This window comes from Oryctolagus cuniculus, chromosome 2, assembly GCF_964237555.1.
Source record: "Oryctolagus cuniculus chromosome 2, mOryCun1.1, whole genome shotgun sequence".
Lineage (NCBI taxonomy): Eukaryota > Metazoa > Chordata > Mammalia > Lagomorpha > Leporidae > Oryctolagus > Oryctolagus cuniculus.
The window spans coordinates 88,648,295-88,675,420 of NC_091433.1; the positions used below are offsets into that span (position 1 = coordinate 88,648,295).

General features: G+C 49.0%; 1 protein-coding gene across 3 annotated transcripts in view; it reads left to right on the forward strand.

Annotated features, from left to right (window-relative positions):
- The window catches only part of PLEKHA2 (pleckstrin homology domain containing A2), a 108,296-nt gene that overhangs the window by 13,974 nt on the left and 67,196 nt on the right, over positions 1-27,126 (forward strand). Inside the window, exon 2 of one of the 3 annotated variants that reach the window (XM_008273961.4) lies at positions 5,724-5,880. The gene's annotated coding sequence lies outside the window, so the exon portion shown is untranslated. Of the gene's footprint in view, positions 1-5,723; positions 5,881-20,819; positions 20,959-21,122; positions 21,279-27,126 lie in introns of those variants that run through there. The other 2 variants (XM_008273960.4, XM_002720775.5) reach the window with 2 other exon arrangements.

Here is a 27,126-nt window from a genome sequence, read left to right on the forward strand (position 1 = left end):
ATCCTCAGAGTCAGTGGCAACGCATGAAAAAGCTTCGGTATTTTCTGCTTCCTAACACCCAAGTGATGTCTCCAGAAACTAGAGAAAGCCACCAGCGAAAAATCGCAACAGAGCCAGGCCGGAGAACCCCTCAGGCAGTTCCTCGGGTTCTTGGGCCCCGGAGCCTCACCCCTTCTATTCTCCTTTGAAATAAACGCATTCCGTGGCTGCGCGCCTGCAAGGTGGCACCCTCCAGGACAGGCCTCCCTCCACGCAGTCAGCACACAGCAGCACACATGTGCTCAGAGGGGTGCGCCGCGGACCAACGTGTTAGCTGTGCCCTGTCTCAGCCCACCAGGGCTGCTTCAACAAACCACCGTATAAACTGTACACGGTAGAAACTTAAAGTCGTGGAGGCTGAGGTCCAGGATAAGGCCGATTGGGTGCGGAGAGAAGGCTGCCTTGGTTTCATAGCAGGCGTCCCCTCTTCCTCTAGAAAAAGCTTTCTATGGTCGTGGGGGTGGACTCTGGGATAGCAACCCTGCCCACGGGGTAAACGTCTTAAGTAGCATTTGGTAGAGTGGGAAGTTAAGCGAAGGCAGCTGTGAGTGGATCAGTGGGGAACACCCCCCATGAGCCAGTTGCGCTACTTTGCTATTTAAACGCTGTGCACTCTGGCCAGGTGGTGTGGATTACCAAGCCACATCTTGCCCGTTCGGACTGCCGGTGCTTTCTTTGAAATTAATGGATGTTACATGTGAGCCCTCTTGGACTCTGGGCTCTTGGAGTGCAACACCAACATTCAGGCCCTAGCATGTCCCACTGCCAGAAACAGCCTGTTTGGGAAGAAAAGCCAACAAATCCATCCTGGAGAGACAGGGCCGTTAAAGTGCAGGGCGGGATAAGTCATCGAAGAGATGACAGCAGAGCTTCCCATCCTGTCCTAACCCTTCACATCTTGTCATGGGGTGTAAGAGATAATGCAATAAAGAAATTTCTCCCTAAGTTCTTAAAGACGACCCCAGATTCCTCCAGGCTACCCTACTGGTTGAATAAATATATATTTTGTGGAAAGGGGAGAGACATCCACTGCAGGATTTCAGAAGACCCAGAAGTAGAGACTAGGGCAACTCCACAGATGGGCTCTGATTATCACCCCACTTCCTGCAAGGAAGCCCCAGCACTTAATGAACAAGAAACCAAGAACCTGTAGCATGAAGAGACAGATAGATGCTGGGACCAGAGTCAGAATGCCTGTTTTGTTGACTTTAAAAATTATAGACGAAACAGATACACACAGTTAAAAAATCAAACATATGTAGTACTCTAAGGCTTATAAACAAAAAATAGCTCCTTTAGGCACCGTCTTCACATGGGAAGACATCACTTAGCTCTTTCTTAGCTGTACCTCTGGATCTTAAGCTCTTTACTTCCTATTTTTTAAAAATTATTTATTTATTTGAGAAGTTAGGGGATGGAGGTGGAAGCTAACAGCAGAACTCAATCCAGGTCTCCCACATGGGGGCAGGAATCCAATCATTTCAGCCATCATTACTACCTCCCAGGGTCTACACTGGCGGGAAGTTGGAGTTAGGAGCCCAAGCCAGGTGTGGTACCCAGGTGTTCCTATGTGGGATGAGACCATCTTAACCACTAGGCTGAACACCTGCCCCCGCCCGGCCTTTTACCTTGTCAGTTTCATACAGCAAGCTCATGTTGCAGGTTCTTGATGTTTCCCTAAGGGTATCTTATGCAGTGTGGGATTTAGCTTTCTACTTTAGCTTCCAGTCCCAGAGCAGTTGTTACCAAGCCGATGGTCAATGTCCACATTATTACTTATGCAAACATTGTGCAGCACAGAGCTGTGTAGGAGGTTATGAAGACTTCTTTCCTGTGTAATGTACTACATTTCCTGGAACTTATCACTGCCCTGTTTTTATTGTTGCTTAATTGGTTTTCTATGTATCTGCCATGAATTCATCTTCCAACTTTCTGGTAAGATTATAAAATCCTTCCTGGTACTTTCAAACACATCAGTGATGTCTCAGTTTCTCCTTTTTTTTTTCTTTGAATATCTCCAAGGTCCAGCAATTGGCTCAGCTATTATTCTGAACCTCCTCTTCACTTCTGACCTGGGAATTCCCTCTGCTGTGTTTTCCTTACACTTCCCATAAATCTTCCCATTTCTCTCTCCCTTGTTGTCCAGGTACACATCTTTCAGTAGTTTCTTAAGAATGGATGAATGGGGGCCAGTGCTGTGGCATAACAGGTAAAGCCTCTGTCTGCAATGCCAGCATCCCACAAGGGCACTGGTTCGAGTCCTGGCTGTTCCACTTCAGATCCAGCTCTCTGCTATGGCCTAGGAATGCAGTAGAAGATGGCCCAAGTCCTTGGGCCCCTGTACCCATGTGGGAGACCCAGAAGAAGCTCCTGGCTTCTGATTGGCCCAGCTCTGGCTGTTGAGGCTTATTTGTGGAGTGAACCAGCAGATGGAAGACTTCTCTCTCTGCGTTTGCCTCTGTGTAACTCTGCCTTTCAAACAAATAAATAAATCTTTTTTTTTTAAAAATGGATGAATGGGAAGTGAGCTTGTTGAGACAATGTATGTATGAAGAGTAGTCCATCTTTACGGTTGCTTCTTACTTGGGTAGAGAAGTCTTGTAGGTTATGGCTCATTTTTCCTTTTCAAGGTCCTTTTTTCTTTTCTTTTCTTTTCTTTTTTTTTTTTTTCAGGGAGAGACAGAGAAAGACATCTTCCATCCTCTAGTTCACTCCTCAAATGCTCACAACAGCCAGTGCTGGGCCAGGTCAAACCCAGGAGCCTGGAACTCCATCTGGGTCTCCCACATGGGGCCATCTTCCACTGCTTTCCCAGGCGCAGTAGTAGGGAGCTGGATCACAAGCGGAGCAGCCAGGACTGGAACTGGTGCTCTGATGTCACAAGTGGCAGGTGAACAGGCTGAGCCACAACCCCTGGCACTCCCTTCTCAAAGCCTTGATCTTGTGTTTTAGAATCCGGGACTGCTGTTAGGAAATCTGTGCCATTCTGGTTCCTTGAGTTGTCTGCCTTTGACCTGTTTGTCTCTCTCTGGAAGCTTTTTCGATCTTGTCTCTATCCCTGGAGTTCTGAAATTTGATGTGGTCCCCGTCCTCATCCACAATGTTGCGCAGCCACTAAGCCCTTTCAGTTTGGAAACTTGCTGCACTCCATTTCCGGAATCCTGTCTTGAGTCAGTCTCTCTGTTTTCTCCTGACAGACTCTTACTGAGCAGTTCTTTTTTCATTTATCATTTGTCTTATTTCACAGGACCTGCTGGATTTGCATCTGACTTTTTCGTCTTTCCCAGTTCTCAGTTTCTTGTCTTTCTGTTTTACTTTCTGATAGATCTCAGCAATTTTATTTTTTAACTTTCTGGCTGAATGTTTTCTGTCATTTAGTGTGTAATCTCCGTGAGTTTTGGCTCTCTGGTTCTAAGGAGTTTCCTGATATGTATATATTATAGAGTGAATGTAGGGGCAGGTGTTTGGCTTAGTTGTTAAGTTGCCACTTGGGATACTCTAACCCATATCAAAGTGCCTGGTTCAAATCCCAGCTCCTCGGCTTCAGATCCAGCCTCCTGATAACACAGCTCAGGGAGGCAGCAGATGATGGCTCAAGAATGTAGGTCCCTGCCACCCATTTGGGAGATCCAGGTGGAGTTCTCAGCCCCTTGCTTTGGCCTCTCCCGGCCCTGGCTGTTGCAGGCATTTGGGGGGTGAGCCAAGGGTTAGAAAGATCTCTCCATGTATTTCAAATAAAATGAAAATAAATAAAAATTTTTAACAATTAAAAATAATTTTTTCAGAGCCCGTGTTGTGGCGCAGCAGGTTACGCTACGGCCCGAGATGCCAGCATCCTGCGTCAGGGCACTGGTTTGAGTTCTAGCTGCTCCACTTCCAAGCCAGCTTCCTGCTGATGTGTCTGGGAAGGCAGTGGAAGATGGCCCAAGTGCTTGGGCCCCTGCCACCCACATGGGAGACCCGGATAGAGTTCCAGGCTCCAGGTTTCAACCTGGACCAGGCCCAGCCATTGCAGGCATTTGGAGAGTGAGCCAGCTGATGGAAAATCTCCTTCTTGCTCTGTCTCTTCCTCTCTCTCAGTCAACCTGCCTTTCAAAAAAAAAAAAAATTTTTTTTAAGTGCATCTTCCTTAATACGGTTCTCCCCCTGCCTTGTCTTTGATTTTTCCAAACTCCCCCTTCCCCCTATGTGTCTGTCTTGGTTTATCTCTCAGGCAGGAGGATTGTCTCAACAATTCATGGAATTTGCCGGTTGGTTTGCATTCATGAGCGAGGTGCTCAACACCTGTATGAAAGTGGGGAGCTTGTGTGAGGGGTCTGAAGACAGGTGGGCCACACCACAACTGCTGCCTGGGAGAAGAGGACCTGACTCTGAACAGTTTTTCTCTTGAACTAGACAGTTTCCCATGAGTTTACTCCTGCACTGTGCTGCCTGGGGGATGGAGCTTGCCAAGGTGTCTCTCTCTCTCTTGCCATTTATTCTCCTTAAAAGGCATCACGAGACTGATTGTCTCTGCTCTTTAAAATTCCTTGAATAGAAATAGCACCTTGGACTCTTGCTTTGATGCAAACATTTCACATCTGTGCAATACATTCAGAAATACCAACAACCCCAGATTCTGTTGCCTGCTGCCCTTCCTCTGTGCACATGCTCGGAGCACCCTCTCCGGATGCTTAGGAGGTGTAGTAATCGGTCTTCAGTCGGGCAACTTTGCTGCAGAGTTTGAGTTCCAGGACCTTGATCTGGGGAGTGATGGTCAAGAGTATGGGGCCAGGGTAAGTGTGGGACCAGGTATTAATTAATAAATGCATGAATTCATTCATTAAACATGTACTGAGAGTCTACTGTATGCTATCTACTGTTGTAGGCAGAGGTGATTATAAACATGAGCAAGACATTCAGATTCTAGTGGGAAAGACAAGCAGGTAAACAAACACATTACAAAGCCATGCATTCCTTTCCTGCTTGCTACATGTTTAGTGTCTGCCATATATCAGACACTCCACTAGGCATCTTCCTTTTATTTATTCCTAACGGCACAATTACATGTGAGGCATTATTACACTGATTTTACTATAAGGTAATTGCCCAAGTAGAGGAATGTATGATGCTAGGGAAAGAGAGGTGAGACCAGACACCCCCAAGGAATCCCTCCCTGGGCTCAGAGGTCCACAGTCCCTGGAGGCAGCAGTTTGAGTATTGTAGGAGACCCAGCCTGAAACTGGCGTTCATCCTCCGATACACCCCCACCCCCGTCACCTCCTGCTTGACTCCAACTTCTAGAAGCAGAGGAAGAAAGTATCATTCCTGTGGGGAAATCAACGTTTTTTTGAGTACCATCTTTAGCACAGAAAGACACAGGGGGAAAAACATCTTGAAGACGTAAACTAAAATTGTCCCGAACCACAGCAAGTGTAGATGTGTAGCCTCTTTTCTTCTTCCCATTTCTTCCCCTTTCCTTTTTTTTTGGGGGGGAGGGGAGAGGGCACTAACATTGACCAGGGGTCTCAGGCCTCAGCTGAGGAATGGCCCTGAAGGTGGGGTGCGGTTAGGACAAGAGTTAAGTTTGAGACAGGAAGAGCAGCCACCCCCCAGAGGACCATCAAGGGGTCACGTGGGTGAGCTGGGGCGAGGGAAAACCTCTCTGAACATAATCAGTTGTTAAAACTCTGTCTCTGAAACAGGAACTAGCCTTGGGTCTCCTGAACCGAAGAGCACAGACCGTGCCTTCCTCTTTCTGTGTCACCTTGTCCTTTGAAGCTGTCGGCCCTGCCCTGGCCAGTGCGGATCTGCCTGCCACCTTGGGCCAGAGGGGCCCCCTTCTTCCAACAGCAGGGCTGGGTAAGTGGAGGCTGCAGAGCCGTGGGGTAGGGGTGGGACTGGGGACAGGTAGGGAAGGCTCTCTGGGGCTGGGGAGAATCTGTGCTCCCTTGTATTAAGAAAAGGAGGTGAGGGCGGGGTGCAGAGACAGAGAGATTTTGCCAAATTGCAGATGGAGCAGATGAGATCCAGAACACTTCCCACAGGAGGTCCCTCCCACGCCCACAGGAAGGCCAAAAAAAAAAAAAAAAAAAAAGAGGCTTGAAATTCACATTATTTTTGGAAAGGAGAGGGCAGTGAGAAATGGCAGCAGTGGTAAGCAGGGCGGAAGGGGAAGAGAACCATGGGCTCTGTGGTCGGCCTCCTTCCCAAGGAGCGGCTCAGGAGGGCACCCGTGTTAGGAGAACGTAGCTGGGCTTGAGGGAGATTTGTGCATAGGTGTCTGCTTGGGTAAAGAACATTCACACGTTTTAGATAAATTTAGCATCTGCTTGGGAAGACACCACCGCCCTCCCCTCCTTTCGGGGGCCTCTCTCTGACAGGACAGGAAGGAGGCGGGGCTGCGCTGTGTCCCCAGCTCTGGGCTCCTCTGAGAGCCTCTGCCCTGCCCTCCCTTGCTGGTCGTGTGGTCAGTTTCCTTGGTCTTTCTGCTTGCATTTTTGCTTTGCATCAAAGGATGGGCAAACAGCATGATGAAAGATGAGAGAGCACTGGACATTGAGTTGAGGGAGAAGGGCGAGTTCCCTGTTCAAGTACTCCATTCTTATTAGGCCTCTGTTTTTCTCATCTCTTAAAAAGAATGATTTGCATTGCATAGGGTTGCCAGGTAGGCAACTGGATGCCCAGCCGGTTAAATTTGAATTTCAGACAAATAGCAAGTCAATAAAAATCTGACCTTACAATTCTTTTTCCGTCTGCCATTTTTTTAAAACTTTCACTTTGCAGTGTGAGAGTACATACTTTAAAAAGTTAGTGGAAAAGCAGATTTATTTTATTTAGGCACAAAACATATTTGAAAGCCATGCATAGGTCTTCCATAATGCATATTTTCCATGAACTTTTTGAAGATCCCCTGGTCGTCTTGCAGGAGCTTCCCTGCATAAATGCATAAATGTCTCTGACATCACAGTTCTGTGCATTTGAAGTAGTTCTTCTTAAATCACTTCTGCCCATGGGGTTTAACGGGAGAGCCCGGGAGGGCACAGTTTGTAGGCAAATCGTGTCCAGTGAGACAGTGAGTGCTGTTTTCAGCCTGGGTGGCTCACCTTCCCACCTCCCTTCCCCTGGAGCCCTGGCTTTCTTCTAAAACAGGAAAGAAAGGCATTGTCCTAGGTTGTAAAAACCTCCAGGGCCAAGAGAGGGACAAGTAGAAATATCTTTGTTTGTGCTGAGAGCTGAAAGGCTTCTGCAACTGAGCTATAAATCATTGCACAAACGGGGAGGGGAGGTTTCTAATTCATTACTTTCTATAAAACTCGGAGAGGCACCCACTCGAGTAGCTCAGGGACCAGAATAATCATCAGAATAACTTTTGTTTGGAAAACAGGCTTTGCTTTTGAGAGCAGTTTGGGGTTTGCAGCACAACTGAGAGGCAAGCATTCTGCCTCCACCCTTGCCCAGGCCCCAGCTCCTGGCAGAATAACTTGAGAGAGATCTCCAGTGTCTCATCTCACTCCAGGGAGTTCAGAGAATTCACTGATGTTGCCAAAGCGAATTTCAGGGTCCCTGCAAAGGTGGACTGGCTGGGATCGTCCCACAGGTTGGTGCTCATGGGCGATTCAGTCATTCCAGACCTGCCTTGGAAGCCACCAGCCCTACTGGGTTATGTCCCTGCTTCCCTTCTCCCCATTAGCCCTGGACATTGTCATAACAAAAGTCCTTCTAAGAACCCCACACTAGGATCTCCACTAACACTTCCAGCCCATCCACTTATTAATGTAAGGCTTCTCAGAGTTACCTTCATGAAAATGAGAAATAGGGAGAGAGCATGCATGCTAAACTCTGCTCATTCAACCTTTAGAAAAGGCTTATTATTATTATAATTAAATGTTTTGTTTATTTGCAGGAGGGAGATAGAGAGAAAGAGATCTTCCATCTGCTGATTTACTCCCCAGATGGTTTACTCCCCTGGGCCAGGCGAAAGCCAGGAACTTGGAACTCCATTAGGGTCTCCCATGAAGGTGGTAGTCCACGTGCTTGGACCATCTTTGGCTGCCTTCCCAGGTGCTTTAGTGGGAAGCTGAATTGAAAGAAGAGCAGTTGGGACTGGAACCAGAACTCCCATATGGGAAGTTGGCATTGTAAGAGGTGGCTTAACCTGTTGTGATACAACACTGGCCCCAAGCTCTGCTCATTCTTGCAAAAAAATATATTAATCAATGAGTGCTTAAATTTATGAATATATATATATACACATTTAAAATACACATTTAGAACTCCAACCTAATCTATCTCATAAAGAGAATAATGTCCAATATTATGTTAATATTTTATATTTAATGATCAATATGATATATATTTATCTTTAATAATAATTATAAAGATGACTTAGTCTCAAAAAAGTTTTTACCACTATAATAAGCCTATGGACAGAAGATTTTTTAAAAATTATAAAATCAATTTACGTGTTCATTTTTGTTTCAGAAAACATGACAGAGCAATCAATAAAAGATGTTCAAGCATAACAATATCTGACACTTGGATACAATTCTTTAGGGGAAGTAGAAGGTGAAGTTCAAGGAGGAAAGGGAATGATGTAATATTTCTGTCAAAGAGCTGCGTGTTCATTTTTAAAAATGGACAGTGGTGTCAAGTTACTACGGTACTTAGAGTCTATAGATACATTTAAAGGAGTCATATAACAATTTTGTTTCAAAGCATCCCATGCTCAGGAAGTACAGAACCCATCCTTTGCAAGCACTCAACCTACAATTAAAATTTACAGATGCAGGGTCAGCATTGTGATACAGCAGGTTAAATCATCATGTGCAGTGCCAGCATTCCATATGCGGTCTGGTTTGAGTCCCAACTGCTCCACTTTCAATTCAGCTCCCTACTCATGAGTCTAGGAAAGTAGTAGAGGATGGTCCAAGTCCTTGGGCCCCTGCACCCACACAGGGGACCCAGATGAAGCTCCTGGCTTCTGGCTTAAGCCTAGTCTAGTCCCAGCCATTGTGGCCATTTGGGGAGTCAACCAAAGGATGAGAGACTCTCTCTCTCTGTCTCTGTCTCTGACTCTGCCTCTCTGTAACTCTGCCTTTCAAATAAATAAATAAACCTTTTAAAAAAAGTTACAGATGTGGAAGACTGAATTTAGCCTAGCTGATGCAGATTCTAGAATGGCTCAAATAATTAGTTCCCTGCTACCCACATAGAAGACCTAGCTTGTACTCCAGGCTCCCAGCTTTAGCCCAGATCCAGCCCTGGCTATTGTGGAGTAAACCAACAAATGGTAATGAGATATATTCTCTCTCTCTCTCTCTCTCTCTCTCTCTCTCTCTCTCTCTCTCCTCTTCTCTAATAAATAAATGAATTTTAAAAAAGTTATAGATATTGGGGCCAGCATTGTGGTATAGCAAGTAAAACTGCCGCCTGTAATGCCACCGTCCCATATGGATGCCGGTTTGTGTCCCAGTTGCTCCATTTCCAATCCAGCTCACTGCTAATGGCCTGGGAAAAGCAGGGGAAGATGGCCCAAGTGTTTGGGTCCCTGCTACCCATATGGGATGGAAGAAGCTCCTGCCTCCTGCCTTTGGCCCTGCCTAGCCCTGGCCATTGAGCCATCTGGGCAGTGAACCAGCAGATGGAAGATCTTTCTCTGTATCTCTCCCTCTCTCTCTCTGTAACTCTGCCTTTCAAATAAATAATCTTTTCTAAAAAGTATAGATGTCAACTCAAAAATCTATCAAAAAATGCATCATTTTTCAGCATGTTTTAGGGGGTATCAGATGGGAAAAGTTTGAAGACCCATGCTTTACACCATTCTCCTGCTGACAATCCCCAGCCCTTCACAAGCCAGAACAATAGAAGTTGCATTGTTGTACCTGCCATTTCAGAGGATTCCTGGTCCATGGTTCTGTGTACCTCACCGTGCTGCCCGTGGGTGGTAGTTACAGGGTCACAGGACTGTGGCTTAAACTGGAGAAAGCAGCAATAAATCAGCCCCTGGACCTCACAGCTGAACTATTTCAAGAATGTGCAGTCACATTTCAGTGGCCATGGTTTGACTCATGGTGCACCCAGCTGTGCCCTAACGGACTTCTCCTAATGCTCGCCTGTCACCTTCTGGATGCCAGAGGCCTCGGCAGCATTTCATGGTCAGTGCACCTTGTCAGGCGATGGTCTGAAGGACTTTCTGCAAGCACTGAAACCTTTCTTTGTAAGGCAAGCAGAAGAAGGGCTGGAAGCAACTGTGTGCCCAAGTTCAGGGAAGTGCTTGTGTATGTTGGAGGGGGTAGCTGGGGGGAGGGCAGATTTGTCATAGGGATTGTAGCAGTTGAGGTGGGACAGGAATGAAGCCCTGCTGTTCATGTCAAAACTAAAACTGAAATGCTCGGTCACCACAATTTGAGCACAGACGGATGATAAAATCTGCACCTGCTCCAAGTCATTAGCAGCCGATGCTGTGGTGCAGTGGGTTAAGCTGCTGTCTGCAGTGCCAGCATCCCATATGGGTGCCAGTTCAAGTCCTAGCTGCTCCACTTCCAGTCCAGCTCCCTGCTAATGTGCCTGGGAAAGCAGCGGAGGATGGCCCAAATGCTTAGATCCCTGCACCCGCATGAGAGACATGGAAGAAGCTCCTGGCTTCTGCCTGTCCCAGCCCCAGCCAGTTGCTACCATTTGGGGAGTAAACTAGCAGATGGAAAATCTCTCTCTCTCTCTTCCTCTCTCTAACTCTGCCTTTCAAGTATATAAATAAATCTTCAAAAAATCATGATAATTGCATATGACCTGTGCATAATCATGTGTAGGTTACTTATAATATCTAATGCAATTTGTAAACACAATGTAAATAGTTGTAACACTGCATTTCTTAGGGAACAGTGACCAAAAATAATCTGTTGGTGTTCAGTACAAAGCATTTTTTTTCCCTTAAATATTTTGGATCCTCAGTTGGCTGAAGCTGAGAATAGGGAGTGTGTGAATAGAAGGCTGAGAGCCAGCAGTCTTGTTAGCCACAAAATGCAGAACTGGGCTTCGTCTATTTCTGTGGGACTTCATAAGTAGCCATGCTTTAGTTATCTAGGACCAAGAAGGATATGTTTCACCACAAGTGATTTTTAAAAATAGATAACATACATTTGAGCAGACAATTCTCACAACACTTCTTTTTAGCTTTAAAATTCTTTCTTAGGGGGCAAGCATTATGGTGGAGTGGGTGAAGCTTCCACCTGTGATGCTGGCATCCCATATGGTTGTTGGTTCATGTCCCTGATGCTCCACTTCCAATCCAGCCCCCTGCTAATGGCCTGTGGAAAGCAGCAGAAGATGGCCCAAGTGCTTGGGCCCCTGCACCCACGTGGGGGACCCAGATGAGCCTGCTGGCTCCTTCCTTCTGCCTGGCCCATCCCTGGCCATTGTGGCCATCTAGGGAGTGAACCAGTGGATAGAAGACCTCTCTGTCTCTCTCTCTTATAAACTGTTGTATGATATCACAACCAGAATACAATACAGCCAAGACATAAAACACTGTGGACAGCATGAGTTTCCCCGTGTTGTCCTTTTATAACTACTCACTTTCTTCTTACCATACCTACTTCTTACCCCTTGGCAACCATTAATCTGCTTTTCATTTCTGTAATTTTACCATTGTGAAATGTTACATAAATGGAGTCATACAGCATGTGAACTTTTTAAAAGTTTATTTGAAAGATAGAGTTACAGAGAGAGAGAGAGAGAGAGAGAGAGAGAGAGAGAATCTTCCATCTGCTGGTTCAGCACCTAAATGGTACTGGCTGGGGCTGGGTCAGGCGAAAGCCAGGAGCCTGGAACTCCATCTGGGTCTCCCATGTGGGTGCAGGGGTCCAAGCACTTGGGCCATCTCCTGCAGCCTTCCCAGGTGCTTAACAGGGAGCTGGGTTGGGAGTGGACCAGCTGGGACTCAACATTCTCAATATGGGATGCTGGGATTACAGGCTGCCTTAACCCACCACACCACAACAATTTTTTGTTGTTAAAGCTTTTCCTGTGGGCATCAATTAAAATACTGTTATTGATAAAAGGATGCATAAGGCACACAATATTGGAAAAATATAAAGGAGCTTCTATAATGGTTAGGTCAGCTCTTATCAGCCAACCCTCCTGCCAGCAAAACCATGTAACATTTGCCATCTGCAACAAAGACATCCCTCACAGTTCAACCACTTCTTCCTGCTGCACTGCAAGGTCATTAGCAGGAACGAAGAAGATTGTCTTGTATCCTCTGGGAATGGGAGACAGCTTTTCTTTCTCTTCTCATCTTTCTTATTTTGTAGGAGAATTGATATATAACACTGGCACACACTGACAGGGTGCAGTGCACTAATTCAATATGTGTGTGAGCTATACAATGTGTAGTGACCAAGGCAGGCTTGTTTAACTTTTCTCTCTCTTCCTTTGCTCTTGTCAGCTTTTCCATTTATGGGCATGGGAATGGGCTGGCTAAATCACTCACTCCTCCACACTTTCTCCTCCTGCCCGCCTCAGCTCTGATGGCTTCTCCATGCTCCTGCTGTTTCTGATCTGCTGAGGGCTGGGAAACAATTTAACAGGGCCTTCTGAAATTAGATATTCAATCAAAATCAATAAGCACTTTGGCCAGCTACTCTTCTCTTACCTGGGAACTCCAAGCTCGGCCCAGAGAGGGCAGGCAGTTCTGTGCCTGTGTCGGTCTTGGCCTTCAGCCAGCCCTGGGGTCTGATTTAGTTGTTTATTCAGTTAGAACACCCACAGCATGGTTCAGTCCTAGGTGCAGGGTAGTCTGGTGTGTTACAGCTTAACTGCTCAATGAGGCTATTAAACCAGACTGGGCTTACTCTCTAGCCTGGTGCTACTCTTGATGTTAATCCAGTTTGAGAGACGCGTGGGTCATCACACAGATTATGAAGAAATCTGGAGGAAGAGTCCTGAGCAAGTGCCCTGTTTCCCGTGACTCACGATGAGTTTCACCAGGACTCAGCTCAAGCAGCTGGTCAGGTGGCAGGGATTTTAATGCGAATGGATACAAAATTGGCTACAGTTTTTAAAAACTGTAGTCACAGACTAGCAAATATTGTGGAGGATGAAATTATTTTCATTTTTAATCACAAAACAGTTACAAGATCTCCAAGTTATTTTCATAGTAAAAACTACTTATTTTCACGATTTTTCTCATCATAAACTCATATCTTTTTTTAAAAAAAAGATTTATTTATTTATTTGAAAGGCAGAGTTACACACATAGAGAAGGAGAGGCGGAGAGGCAGAGAGGCAGAGAGAGAGAAAGAGAGGTCTTCTATCCACTGGTTCACTCCCCAGTTGGCCTCAACGGCCGGAGCTGCACTGATCCAAAGCCAGGAGCCAGGAGCTTCTTTCAGGTCTCCCATGTGGGTGCAGGAGTCCAAGCAGTTGGCCATCTTCTGCTGCTTTCCCAGGGAGCTGGATCGGTAGTGAAGCAGGTGTTACAGGCAGTGGCTTTACCCCCTACACAACAACACCAGTCCCATCTTTTGGACCCTTTGAACTCTGTACTGTGTGCAAATATTTCCTAGTAACAAAATAATAGAAGGACATAAATCCATATATCCAAATAACCTTTTGGCTTTTCTTTGTATTCTGTGTTTTGCAATCCACTTATGTTGAGAATCACCAATTTAAAGTCAGCCCACTTCACTGGCTAGCATAGGCATCTGTTAGAATAAACCGGGTAGAATTTTTCCCTGCTAATAACATTGACTATAGTCAAACAAAAGTACTCATAGTAGGTACCCTCTGTTTGGGCTCAGTGCTGGACAAGGCCATTGTGTAACCAATCTAAGCAAAAATAAAGTCAAAATATAGTGGTCACAGATCCAAAGCTGAGACATGGATTCATTCTCTCGCTCTGCACTGGGAAGGCCCAGTTCGTGCTGTACAATCCCAGGCGTCACAGGGCACACAAGCATCCTGGTGATGCACTGCACTTATTCAAGCTGACGGGGAGACAATGCCATCAGTGTGAATCAATAGGAGTGGTGCATTTGGCCGGCAGACTGTTATTCCTGGGAACAGGATGCACACTCAGTTTTGAGGTTTATATAGTGTCAGACTGAGCAGTCTTGCAATGCTTTCCAACTTTGTTACTGGGAAATGATTTTGGCATGTGTGTAGATACATACGTGTGTGTGTGTGTGTGTGTGTGTTTATATATACATTTATCTCCTGTTTATATTTTGTTTCATCTTATATACAAACTTCCAGGTGTTCCGCCAAAGTTTTATCTTTTATGATTTTACTTTATTCTTGTCTCTCACTGCTATTTCCTTTATCCTATAAACAGAAATTTCCGAAGTTTCTTCCTCTCCGTGTCATTCCCTCTCTCAAGGTTCCAAGGATTTGAGCTAAGAAAAAATTATAGGTATTGGGCAGGGATCCCTAAAATATGATTCAGAACTAATGGATTCAAATCATGCCTGGCTATGTGATTCTGAGATTGTATCTCCTTAAAAATCTAAATTCTTCCATCTGTAAAAGATGAAAAACCAATAATCCTCTGAGAGTGTGAATAAAGAATAGGCTATCATGTAATGTTAGCACTTTGTAATGAAAGTTTCACAAGGAAATACAAAGATTTAGTATTGTTTTGTGGGTTTTTAAAAATAAGATCTATTTTGTGTACCTGAAAGGCAGAGTGACAGAGAGAGAGGGAGAGACAGAGATCTTGCATCTACTCTCAAATGGCTGCAATGATCGGGGCTGAGCCAGGCCAAATCCAGGAGCCAGGAACTCCATCCAAGTCTCCCACAGGGGCCCAAAGACTTGGGCCATCTTCTGCTACTTTCCCAGGCGCGTTAGCAGGGAGCTGGATGGGAAGTAGAGCAGCTGGGCCTTGAACCTGCACTCTGATCTGGGATAGTGGTGTCCCAAGCAGCCATTTAACCTGCCGCACCACAACACCAGCCCTGGGATCCTGGATTTTAAAGATTAGCAGGCATTCTCAGCACTTACTGTGTGCCCCACCACAGTACATCAGTTCCAGCAACAATGGCATGATCTAGTTATCTGTTGTTATCCCCAAGTGACTGCTCCAGGGCTGCTCTGCTGGTGAGCAACAGCACTGGGAGTCAAGCCCAGACATCCAGGTGCTAGGGTCTGGCTCCCGGGCAGTCACTGACTATGAAACTGCTGCCTCTTCTCTTGAGATTGCTTCCCTTTCTTGCTCAAAAACTTCTGAAGCCTAAAGTGATAAATAAAGTGATAAATAAATTGCTTGGCTTAGCAATAAAGATCCTCTAGTCACATTTTTTTCCTGTTTGATTCCCCCAGAAAAATGCTTCATGTGCCTCCTGTGCTACAGCAACACTTTCCTGAATAGGTCCCAGGCCTCTGCACTGTGTTTTCACCTTTCTACATTTTATCTTTCCTTCGGGGTCCTTCCAAAGGACTATCTTCTCCAAGCGTTTCCTCCTGCACCTCTCAATCGTACCTGGCTGATAACTTTTCCAGAGAATTTCCTTTCTCTGCAGGTGTCCATTTCTGGCCCCCTTTTTTTTTTAAAAAAAGAAAGATTTATTTTATTTATTTAAAAGACAGAGTCGGAAAGAGAGAGGGGGAGAGAGAGAGAGAGAGAGAGAGAGAGAGAGAGAGAGAGAGAGAAGGATATATCTTTCATCCACTGGTTGACTTCCCAAATGGTTGCAATGGCCAAGGCTAGGCCAGGTCGAAACCAGGAGCCAAGAACTTCATCCATGTCTCCCATATGAGTGGCAGGGGCTCAGGGACTTGGGCCATCTTCTGCTGTTTTCCCAGATGCATTAGCAGGGATCTGGATCAGAGGTGGAGCAGCCGGACTCAAACTTGTGCCCATTTGGGATGCCAGCACTGCAGGCGGTGGATTATCACATTGTACCACAATGCTGGCCTCATGTTTCTGGCTTTTATGAAAGTCATTTCTGGGGCCAGCGGTATGGTGCCAGCATCCCATATGGGCACCAGCTGCTCCACTTCTGATCCAGCTCTCTGCTATGGCCTAGGAAAGCATTAGAAGATGACCCAAGTCCTTGGACTCCTGTACCCACATGAGAGACCTGGAAAAAGCTCCTGGCTCCTGGCTTTGGGTTGGTGCAGCTCCGGCAGTTGCAGACATCTGGGGAGTGAACCAGCAGATGGGAGACCTTTCTCTCTCTCTCTCTCTCTCTCTGTCTTAACTCTACTTCTCAAATAAACAAATCAATCTTTAAAAAAAAAAAAAAAGATTGTACGGCCGTGTTAACATTTACTTGTTTAATCTCTTGTTCATGAGTATGGAAATGATTTCCAATTTTCACTGTTAGGAACAAAGCTACAGTGAATACATATGAAGTCTTCAAAAAGTTTAAGGAAAATGCATATTGTGAAAAAGTTACGCATGGATTTCAAACTGTTTTGCACCAAAGTAAATGTACCTTTTAATTCTATTTCCATGAACTTTTTGAAGTCCCTGATACATAGGAGTATGTGTGCATATACTCATGTAACTACATAGCTTTCTGCAGGACGTTGCCTTGGGCACAGAGTTGGTAGATGATAAGGGATGAGGATTCTAAATGTTGATATTAAAAATTGGAAGGAGAAAAGAATGTTATGTTATGCCTTTCTGTACCTTTTAGAAGGCCTAACATTGTATCTACAGCGTTGACTCAGCGGATCCTGCGCAGGGTTTGTATCCAGTCTTCATCTCCATAAAATGTAACCCTACTTAGCTTCTAGTGGCATTGTAAGACTTAAATGAGATAATAAGTGTAAAGCAGCTGGCATTTAGTAAGTACCTGAACAATCAGTAAATGCAAGATATGTGGAGGGAAAGTGGTACCAGGTTCAGATAATTCTTTGTGGAAGGAAAATGACTGAACAGAACAATGGTAGTTTAAGTAATCTTTCTAGACATGAATGGTACAGAGCCATTCATGCTTTGATCAATGGCAAATATTTCTAAAATGACCAGCTAACATTAGATGTACAATGTGTACCCTGAAGCAATTATCTCTGCACAAAATTAACTGGCCTGAACCAGGACACAACCAATGACCTTGTCCTCCTCAGTCTCACACTTTGCCCTAACTAACTAGCCCAGGCTGCAGCCTGGTACCTTATATAACAGGTATTTTCTGAGGACATGGAATAATACAATTAATTCCCTGGAGGGTACACTGGCTCATCTAGTTAACCAGCCATTGACATTGCACATTAGTGGAAAGTACATAAATAAATGGCTAGACTATAAAGCTTTCTGTTGTGAATTTTAGGTTCTGAGCCATTTTCTCCTAAGGCCACAGGTTTCTGGGGGTGCCTCATCCCGGTTCTAGAATCAGCTCTGCCACTGACTGGCTGCAAAGCCTTGAGCCATTTGTTGAACCTCACTGAGGAGACTGCAATCAATGATGTTGCACACACACATCTTTTTAAAGACTTATTTATTTATTTGAAAGAGTTACAGAGAGAGAGAGAATCTTCCATCTGTTGATTCACTCCCCAGAAGGCTGCCACGGCCAGGGCCAGGGCCAGGCCAGGCTGAAACCAGAAGCTTCTTCCAGGTCTCCTATAAGGGTTGCAGATGGCCCAAGTGTCATCTTCTGCTGCTTTTTCCAAGCCATAGGCAGGGAACTGGATCAGAAGTGGAGCAGCCGGGACGTGAACTGGTGCCCACAGGGTTCCTGGTGTCACAGGTGGTGGCTTTCTCTGCTCCACCACAATGCCAGCCCCAAACGGCCTTTTTTCGACATTGCCTTCTCCACAGGTAGAGTCCCATGTTAAGACATCATGAATTTTTATTGCATTAAAATTAATGCATAATCAGACAATGGAAATAATTTCAAAACGTTGTCAACCAAGGAATGGCAAAGTACGTATAAAAAGCTAGACTTGAATGGTCACATATTGTTTGGTTTCCCACATAGGGAATATAAGAAATAGGCCAGTGCATGGACTGGCAGGGAGGTAAGGTGGCAGTTACTAGAACCTGGAGGAAGAGAGGAGGGGGTGTGACTGCTAAATAGGTGTGGGGTCACTTTCAGGAGTGAGGAAAACGGTTTGGAATTCGATGGTAGTTGGCTGTACAACACTGAATGTCATAAAGCATATTGCTAATCTGCAGCTATAATTTAGAATGTTGACATGGTGACATTTGTGTTACATGCAATGCACCAAAAGCAAAGAGAGAAAGAGGGCAAAAGGACAAAGCACAGGCTCAAGGGACCCCTGCTCTGTGGTGCTCATGAGAAGAAAAGGGTAGGGATGCTCTGACAGGGACAGGGACATGGGAGTGGACATCAGTGCAGAAACTGCCAATCAGCTGGGGCCAGGAACAAATGTGGCTGGACACAGGCCTCCCAGCATGCACTGACTGTCCCCTCGCCCAGCCTCACTGGAGTCAACCTGTACCCATCTTCTAAGGCTTTCTGGAAAGCCCCCCATTGAGAGGCACCTTGAAGTCCCAGCCCTCATTCTCTCTGCCAGGAAGGCACAAGCTTCCCTCTGCCTCCTAAAAGTGCCCGTATCTCCCAGGGAGGCCCAGGGCCTCTGAGTCCTGTCTGCCTCCCAGGCATCTCATACAGGAGTGCTCAGACCATTTCTGTGGCTCTGGGGATGAGTGAGTCAGGCAGGCTGGACACACAGCAGTTTTATGGGTTTCAATATGAACCATACCATGAAATCTGAGACTTTCACCACATTGCCATCAGTTCCTGTCGGATTTGCAGGTAGCTAGATGACATTGTCCTTTTCACACTAAAACTGATCATCTAATTTTAAAAATTAAAAAAAAAAATTACAAAGAACCTTCATGTTCCACAGCAGTGTGGACACTTCAGATGTATTAACTCAGCCTTTTTTTTTTTTTTTTTAAGGTTTAATTACTTATTTGAAAGGCAGAGGTAGAGAGCGAGAGAGCGAGCTTTCATCCACTGGTTCAGTCCCCAAATGGCCATAATAGCCAGAGCTGGTCCATGCTGAAGCCAGGAGCCTGGAACTCCATCCAGGTCTCCCACGTGGGTGCAGGGGCCCAAGCACTTGGGCCATCTTTCACTGCTTTCCCAGGACATTAGCAGGGAGCTGGATCGGAAGTGGAGCAGCTGGGACTCAAACCAGCACCCATGTTGGATGCTGGCGCTGCAGCTGGGAGCGCAATCCTCATGGACTCAGAATTCTAATTGTGTGTTCTTCTTAGCCATAGACACTGAGTGGCAAACAGCTTCCCCGGGGATGGGGGCTGGAAAGAGGCAGAGAGGAGGATTCAAGCCCAGGCTTTTTGCTTCTGCAGAAGGTGCACCTTGCACAGGTGGCAAACAAAACAACCCCACCCTGACATTCATGCATGTATGTCAAGGGACCTGTTGCGTTTTGTTTTTTTCTTGTGTCCTCCTTTCCTTCCTCATTCAAAGCAACATGTTCTAAAGCAAACCGCCTTTTTTCACACCTGAGCGAGCCGCACGGCTCATTTCTGCTTTGTTCATCAAAATGGTAGAGGAACCGCATGCGGCTTCCTCACTGGGGCTTTCGGGGGCGTGGGCTGGGGCTGGCCGTCCTGCCTCCCTCCGGGTATCCCGGCAAAGCCTCGCTGTCAGAGTAGGAGGTCCTGCCTTTCCCCAACCCGCAGCCCCTCCTCCCCGCCCGCCAACCCAGGGTTCACCCTTTTTGTTTACTTATTTAACATATATTTATTGCAAAGGCAGACTGAAAGGAAAAAGAGAACTTCCATGTGCCGTGCACCTCCACCAGCGCCTGCCAACAACCAGGGTTGGGCCAAGCCCGAGCCAGGAGCTCCTCTGGGGTCTCCCACGTGGGTGGCAGGGACCCGCGTCCTTGAGCCACCATCTGCCGCCTCCCCGTCTGCGCATCAGCAGGCAGCTGGAATCGGGAGCTGAGCAGGGGACTGGATCCCGGGCACTCAGCTCTGGGGTGCGTGGGGGTCCCAGGCAGCGGCCAGGCACGGAGCCCACCCCTCACCCTGTAAGGAACCAGGCGCGAGCGCCGCCCTCGGAGTTCCCAGTCGGCCGTTCCCACGGGCGAATCCACATTACTGGTGTTTTCAGGCTGTCTGCCCGGGCTTTACGGTCCGTGTTTCTGTCTCCACGCGGGCGACTGGAGTCAGAACCCGACAGACCTGCCGCTGGCCAACCTGGGGGCCCAAGGGCAAAGCCCTGCAGCGCTCCGAGTCTCGGTTTCCTCGTGCTCAGGAGCGGGGCCGGCGCCTACAGGTGCCTGCGCGCATCCAGGCGGCGGCGGTCCCTGCCTCTCCCACGGCGCCCCGCGCCAAGGGCACCAGCGGTGGCAGTCTGTGCCCCCACGCACCCCGACAAGGTCCCGCCAGGCCTGGCGGCCGAGAGAGACGGCCCCCTGGGCTCCGGAAACCCTCCGGGCAACCCGGAAAAGATCCGCTCTTGGTTCGCCCCTAACCCTAACCGAACTCCTCCGCCCGGAACGAATATAAAGGCCAGGGCTGAAGGCGCGGGGTGCGGCCTGAGGACGAGCACTAGGGGCTGGAGAGGAGCCTGCGCCCCAACTCGGAGCGAGGATGCGTGCAGCCCGGACAGCTCTCGTCCGCGCTCCGGGGCTGCAGGCTGAGCGCGCGCCGCTCCCACCTGCACGCCGCGCCCCCTCGCAGCCTCGGCGCCCCGGCACCCCTCTCCTCCCCCCCGGCGGAGTCCGCTGAGCATTGTACTCACATCCGGGGCTGGGTTTTGCTTTCACGCGAAACGTAATTAACCCGGAAAAAAAGGGCCGAGAGACAGGAGAGGAGGAGGGGGCAGGAGGTGGGACAGGCACCGAGAGTTTGGCGGCGACGCCGAGAGACGCCCCCTTAGCCCCCGATCCCCACCCCCACCGGGGAGCAAGGACCCGGCGGCGGGGGACGCAGCCGCGCCCCTGATGTAACCCACCCTGCGCGAGCCCCCGGCCCGGCGCGGCGGGGTGAGTGCGGGGTCCTGTCGCGAGCGGTCCCCAGGGGCGCGCGTCTTTGGGGGGCCGGCGTCGCAGGGGAGGCGGCCGCAGCCCCCGGCGCCCCGAGGGCAGCCCCTCCTCCCGCGCCCCGGAGCGTCCGGGGTGGCCAAGGTCGCCGCCGCCAGGGGTCGGGCTGCGGGGGTGGGGCCGTGGGGGCGGGCGGGGGCGGGTGCTCTGCGGAGCTGCGTTTTCTCACGTTGGCAGGGCGAAACTTCGGCGCGGGCTGTGGCGCCGGGGCACTGGCCCCGCAGCGGCTGCGCGGATAGGGGAGAGCGCCGACACCGTCCCAGGCAAGTCCCTCGGGCGCGCGGCGGGCGGCGGGGACTCGGCTGTGCGTCCCGCGACCCGGCCGGCCTAGCGGGCGCCCGCTGGGAGACCCCACCTCCGTTCCCTGCCTCGCGCTACGGGCTCGGCGGGGTCGGGGCCAGGCTGGGTAAGCCCCTCGAGGCGCGCTGCCTTGCTCTTCTCGCCCACTTAACCTCCGCACCTGCACCTTTACCACCCCCCCCTTTTTTTTTTTGCTCCAGGCCTGCACTGTTACTTCAGCAAAAATTAGAAAGGAATTAAAAAAAAAAGAGTGGCGGGAAGGGATCGGAGGGTGCGGGGGCGAGAAGCGAGGCCGAGTGGGAAGGAGAAGTGTCCCGTGCCCCGCCCCACAGGTCTCCCAGAGGAGGCTCGGCTGGGCCAGCCGAGCACCCTGGCATCTCCTCCCCCAGCCGGCCCTGCCCCCAGCCTGTCGCATGAAGACTCGCACAGGTCCAAAATGCATCTTGGCCTTCTGACAATGTCATCTGCCTTCCACCCACAACTCCCTCCCCGCACACACCACCCTCTGCCTTTCTTTTTTTTCCTTCGGGCTTTTCAGAGGAGAGTAGACGGGAGAGGAGAGGAGGGGGCAGCTCCAGGGCCCCTTCTCTGCTTCCCACCAGGACCCCACCGTGGACCGCACAGCGGGTTGCGTTTGGGGCTCGGGTTCCAGATCGCTACCTTCCTTCTTCTTGATCGCTCTGCCCAAGCCTCCCCCGCCCCTTCTTCTGTCTTGATTGTTCGCCTTCAGCCACTGTGCAGCAGGAGATGCTGGGAGAACAGGAGTTTCTGTTTCAGTTGCGTTCGGTTGGCGCGCAGGGGTGGTAAGGACTTCGCAGGGCAGAAATGAAGGCATGGCAGCTCCTGGGTGGAGGGAGCTGACCGTCGGTGGGGAGGGGCAGCCTGCTGGTACCCGGAACACCATGTGGAGACCTCCTGCCGGCTTACTCTGAGAAACTAGAGGGTACTTTTAAAAAGCACCATGGTCGTCGTATCAGACGTACCACCTTCTGCCTGGCCTAACTTGCTGCCTGGAGTCTGTGGCCTATGTGTGACATCTTGTAGCTGCAGACGGATTGTTACATGAATGAATGATTTGTTTGCGATCAGCCAGGCAGTGCCTCAAGCCTGCAGGAAATAGGTCCACCACGCCGGTGTGTGGCTGACTCAGGCTGTTGCCTGTAGACCTGAGTTTCCTTTGGCCTTCTTGGTAAACCCTGCTTTTTAACCAGCTGTCCGGTGGTGTTTTTGGCTGGGCAGCAATGGAAGCCTGGCTTGCTTCACAGATGGGTAACCACCTGGGTATTGATTTGGCAACTGCTTGCTCTTGAGTATTGAGAGTTTGCAGACTTTGATTTTTTCCTTGTCGTGAATGCTCTCTTTGCTGTGTAAGGAAGTAGGGCCTGGGAATCTCATCGTGGTGTCATCCTGAGCCGAACCAGTCTTCAGCCTGGTTAAAACAAATCCCAAAGACACACAGGGTTTGACGGGTGCCACCACGGAGAGATTCGGGGCTCTGGGGAGACATGGGCGGCAGCAGCATAGTCTGTGTTGTGCGAATGCAGCGGGCACTTGGTAGATGTCCTTCCCTCTTCTGGGGCAGGTGGACGGGTGGGCGGTGCCCCTGCGGCAGCCAGGATGACTCAGAGTAGGTCTTGGTGTAGCCCACGGTACCTAACGACCACTCCTGATCACCGCCATAACCAAGGCTCTGCCACTTCTGGCTGATACAGACCCCAAACTGGCTCCTCTCCCTTCCCGGTTCCTTACTTTCAGTTTCCAATGTAAGTGAGCTGCATAGGCCTTCAGCCGTCTAATCTGTTAGGCTTTGGAAAGGAAGGAAGCAGAGCAAATATCATAGCGTGACAGCCTATGGGGAGAGAAGAGTCCCAGCCCTCCCCGGCCTAAGTCCATTACTGAGACGGGGAACTGGACAGGCGGGCAGACAGAGCTGGCCCTGTTGTCCTCACACTCCTGAGAAACCCTGCAGGTCAAGTGCAAAGGCTGGGACTCCACTTACAAAGCAGCTCTGGGCTGCTGTGCTCCCCTGCGTGTGGGGCGGGAGGCAGCTCCAGGGCCCCTTCTCTGAAAGTCATGGGCGTGACTGGGTTCCTTACCTTCCAGGGCAGCCTAGCCAAGACAGGGTTTGTGGGTCCCTTGGGTAATTTTTTAACCGTTTGGAGACTTTTTAAAAGATTTGTTTTATTTGTTTGGCAGGTAGAGAGGGAGAGACAGAGATCTTTCATCCAATGGTTCACTCCCTAAATGGCCACAAGCTTCTTCTGGGTCTCCTATGTGGATGCTGGGGCCCCAAGCACTTGGGCCATCCTCTGCTGCTTTCCCAGGCACATTAGCAGGGAGCTGGATCAGAAGTAGAGCAGCCAGGACTGGAACCTGTGTCCTTACAGGATGCCAGCATCGCAGGCAGCGGCTTTACCTGCTATGCCATGATGCTGGCCTCTCTTGGAGACTTGAGGGATGTAAAATGCAACGTTTCTTGCAGGAGAGAAAAGAGTAAGGGGAATGAACTGGTCCCTTTCCTGCTGAGAGGAATCCCAGAGGCACATTGCCTGCCGCTGCTGATCCTGTGCTGAGCAACTCTGCAATTGTTGTGGTAGCCATAACATAGCATGTGCACATATGCACACACACACACACACAAATACACACTGGAACAACTGCAACATGTAGCCAGTGCTCTGTCTTTACCAGTCCTTGCGTTAAGCAGTTTCCTTACACTATTTAACCCTCACAGTGCCTTTTGAAGTAGGCAAAGTAGGAAATGAACCTTGAAGAGTAAAGTAGCTTGTCCGTATTTGCTTCCGGGGCTGTGTGGCCGTAAAACCCTTGTTCTTTCACTTCACTCTCCTGCGCGGGTGTGATGGAAACCAGCACGCCCTTTCAAATGGTCATCTTCTGAAAGCTTGCAAGTGCAAGTTCAGAGTAACTCATAGTGAGCCTCTCGTGCACATCCTGCTCGCCAGGTGGCACTTCCTCTTTCCCCAAATGAATGATTTGTTTGCACTTGACGAAACAGGAGAGGAAAGATTAGCCAGGCAGTGCCTCAGGCCTGTAGGAACCAGGTCCTATAGGAGACGTCATTTATTTATTTAGTTTTTAAAGATTTATTTATTCATTCATTCAAAATAGAGTTGGTGGGGGAGAGAGGCGTGTGTGTGGAGGAAGTTGTGCTGGGTCACTCCCCAAGTGGCTGCAATGGCCAGGGCTGGGCCAGGCTGAAGCCAGGAGCCAGGAACGCTTCTGCTGCCTTCCCAGGTGCATTAGCAAGGAGCTGGATTGCAAGTGGAGCAGCTGGGACTCATTTGGGAGACTTCGGAGGGGCACACTCAGACATGTATACTCCTCCCTGACACTTTGCGAGAGACCAGCAGGCAGGACAGATAATGATGCTGCCTATTCATCCTCTGGTCAACAGCTCTGATAGTTCTGAGGCTCTCGCACGGCTGTTGTTGGGAAGGCTTACGTGAAGCGGAACCCTCTAAGTGGGGACTCAGGATTCTGTACATCGGAGACGTCAGCTTTTCTAGGCTATTTATGAGCCGAGTGTGGCTGCCTGCCTGCCTGCCCTGGTGATCTTTCTGGTGGGGATGGCCTAAGCACGCCTTCAGCCACAGATTGCTTTTGTTTCCTGCAGGCTCCCCATGCCACGTTTTCTTTGAACATAGAGGAGGCTGCTGTTAAGGGAGGTCAGGAGGCTTTAAAGTATTTTGTTGTTTTTGGCATCTTTAATTCATTGGAATCAATTTTCAGTTACTCCTGCCTTTTCCCTCGTGGTTTTTTTTTTCCTCTTTAAAAAGCTTCTTCTTGAGTGTCTCTTGCCCTCTCCACTCGCTCCCCCCACCCGGGTCTATTGTAGGGTGCAGAGTTAACTCACACTCCCTCTGAACCTACCCATTCCTGTAGATGTTTGCATTCCTCGCCCTGCACTTCCGCTGGGAACTGTTCTCAGTACATTCCCTTCTCTCTGATGTTATTCTCTGCCTTAGATGATCTGGAATTTGCTTTGAGGACGGTTTCAAAATGCAGTGGTGGACAGCACAGGACTTGGGTGCTCTCACGCTGCCCCTACCCCCACCCCCACCCCCACCCCCGAGGGAGCGTCTTTGGCTGGTTCTCAGGCTCTGTTCTGAGATCAGCTGTGCTCCTGAGTGAGCGTTATTGTTTATACTGGTCTGGCAGCACTGCGGCTCCAGAGCACTCTCTTCTGCAGGCTGCGGGTGTAGACATCCGTGGACCATCCTCCGGCAGTACTGTGTGACTGCCCTTGACCCCCACGCCTCAGTTCCCATCCACAGTGCTACTGTCCCCGCCGAGGCATCCCAGGTCGCTTCCTGTTACAAGGTCAGCAGTTCCCTCTCGGGATCCCTCATGGCCACTCATGGCTGATGTCGCTTTCTCCAGCTTCTTTTCTTTTTCTTTTTTTTTTTTTTTAAGATTTATATATTTATTTGAAAGTCAGAGTTACACACAGAGAGGTGAGGCAAAGAGAGAGAGCAAGAGAGAAAGAGAGAGAGAGAAAACAGAGAAAGAGAGAGAGAAAGAGGTCTTCCATCTGCTGGTTCACTCCCCAATTGGCTGCAACAGTCGGAGCTGCACCGATCTGAAGCCAGGAGCTAGGAGCTTCTTCCAGGTCTCCCACGCGGGTGCAGGGGCCCAAGGACTTGGACCATCCTCTGCTGCTTTCTCAGGCCACAGCAGAGAGCTGGATCAGAAGTGGAGCAGCCAGTAATCCTCTGCCTTGCGGCGCTGGCACACCGGGTTCTAGTCCCAGTCGGGGCACCGGATTCTGTCCCGGTTGCCCCTCTTCCAGGCCAGCTCTCTGCTGTGGCCAGGGAGTGCAGTGGAGGATGGCCCAAGTGCTTGGGCCCTGCACCCCATGGGAGACCAGGAGAAGCACCTGGCTCCTGCCATGGGCTCAGTGCGGTGCGCTGGCCTCAGCGCGCCGGCCGCGGTGGCCATTGGAGGGTGAACCAATGGCAAAGGAAGACCTTCCTCTGTCTCTCTCTCACTGTCTACTCTGCCTGTCAAAAAAAAAAAAAAAAAAAAAAAAGTGGAGCAGCCAGGACTCAAACCGGCGCCCATATGGGATGCTGGCACTGCAGGCGGCAACTTTACCTGCTACGCTGTGGTGCTGTAGGGTGGCATGACCTGTGATGAACTTTCTGTGAGCCCTGCTGCATGCCAGGAATCACCTTCCAAAGTCCTGCTCATGAGATAGAATCTTGAATTGTTAAAAATGAGTTAATTTTTTTCCATTTTTGAACTGATGTGGTTGTAAATTGTTTTGTAACAGGGCCAGTTCCCTTTAAGGGCTTTGTGTTGTGTTGTCTCCTTAGACATGTTGGAATAGTTAGAGGAATCTCCCTTATTTCATGTTATTCTTTCCTCTGTCTCCAAACTATTAGGGGACTTCAGAAAGTTTATGGAAAAGGGAATTGAAAGATGTGCTTATTTTGCTGCAAAATATTTGGAATCTATGTGTAGATTTTTTTAAAGATTTATTTATTTGAAAGGCAGAGTTACAGAGAGGCAGAGGTGGGGGAAATAGGGAGGGCAGACAGATCTTCCAGCAGCTGGCTCACTCCTCAAATGGCCACAATGACCAGAACTGGGCCAATCTGAAGCCAGGAGCCAAAAGTTTCCTCCGGGTCTCCCATGTAAGTGCAGGAGCCCAAACACTTTGGCCATCTTCCACTGTTTTCCCACCAGATGCCTTAGCAGGGAGCTGGATTGGAAGAGGAGCAGCCAGGACTTGAACTGGCACCACTGCAGGTGGTGGCTTTACCTGCTATGCCACAGCACTGGCCTCAC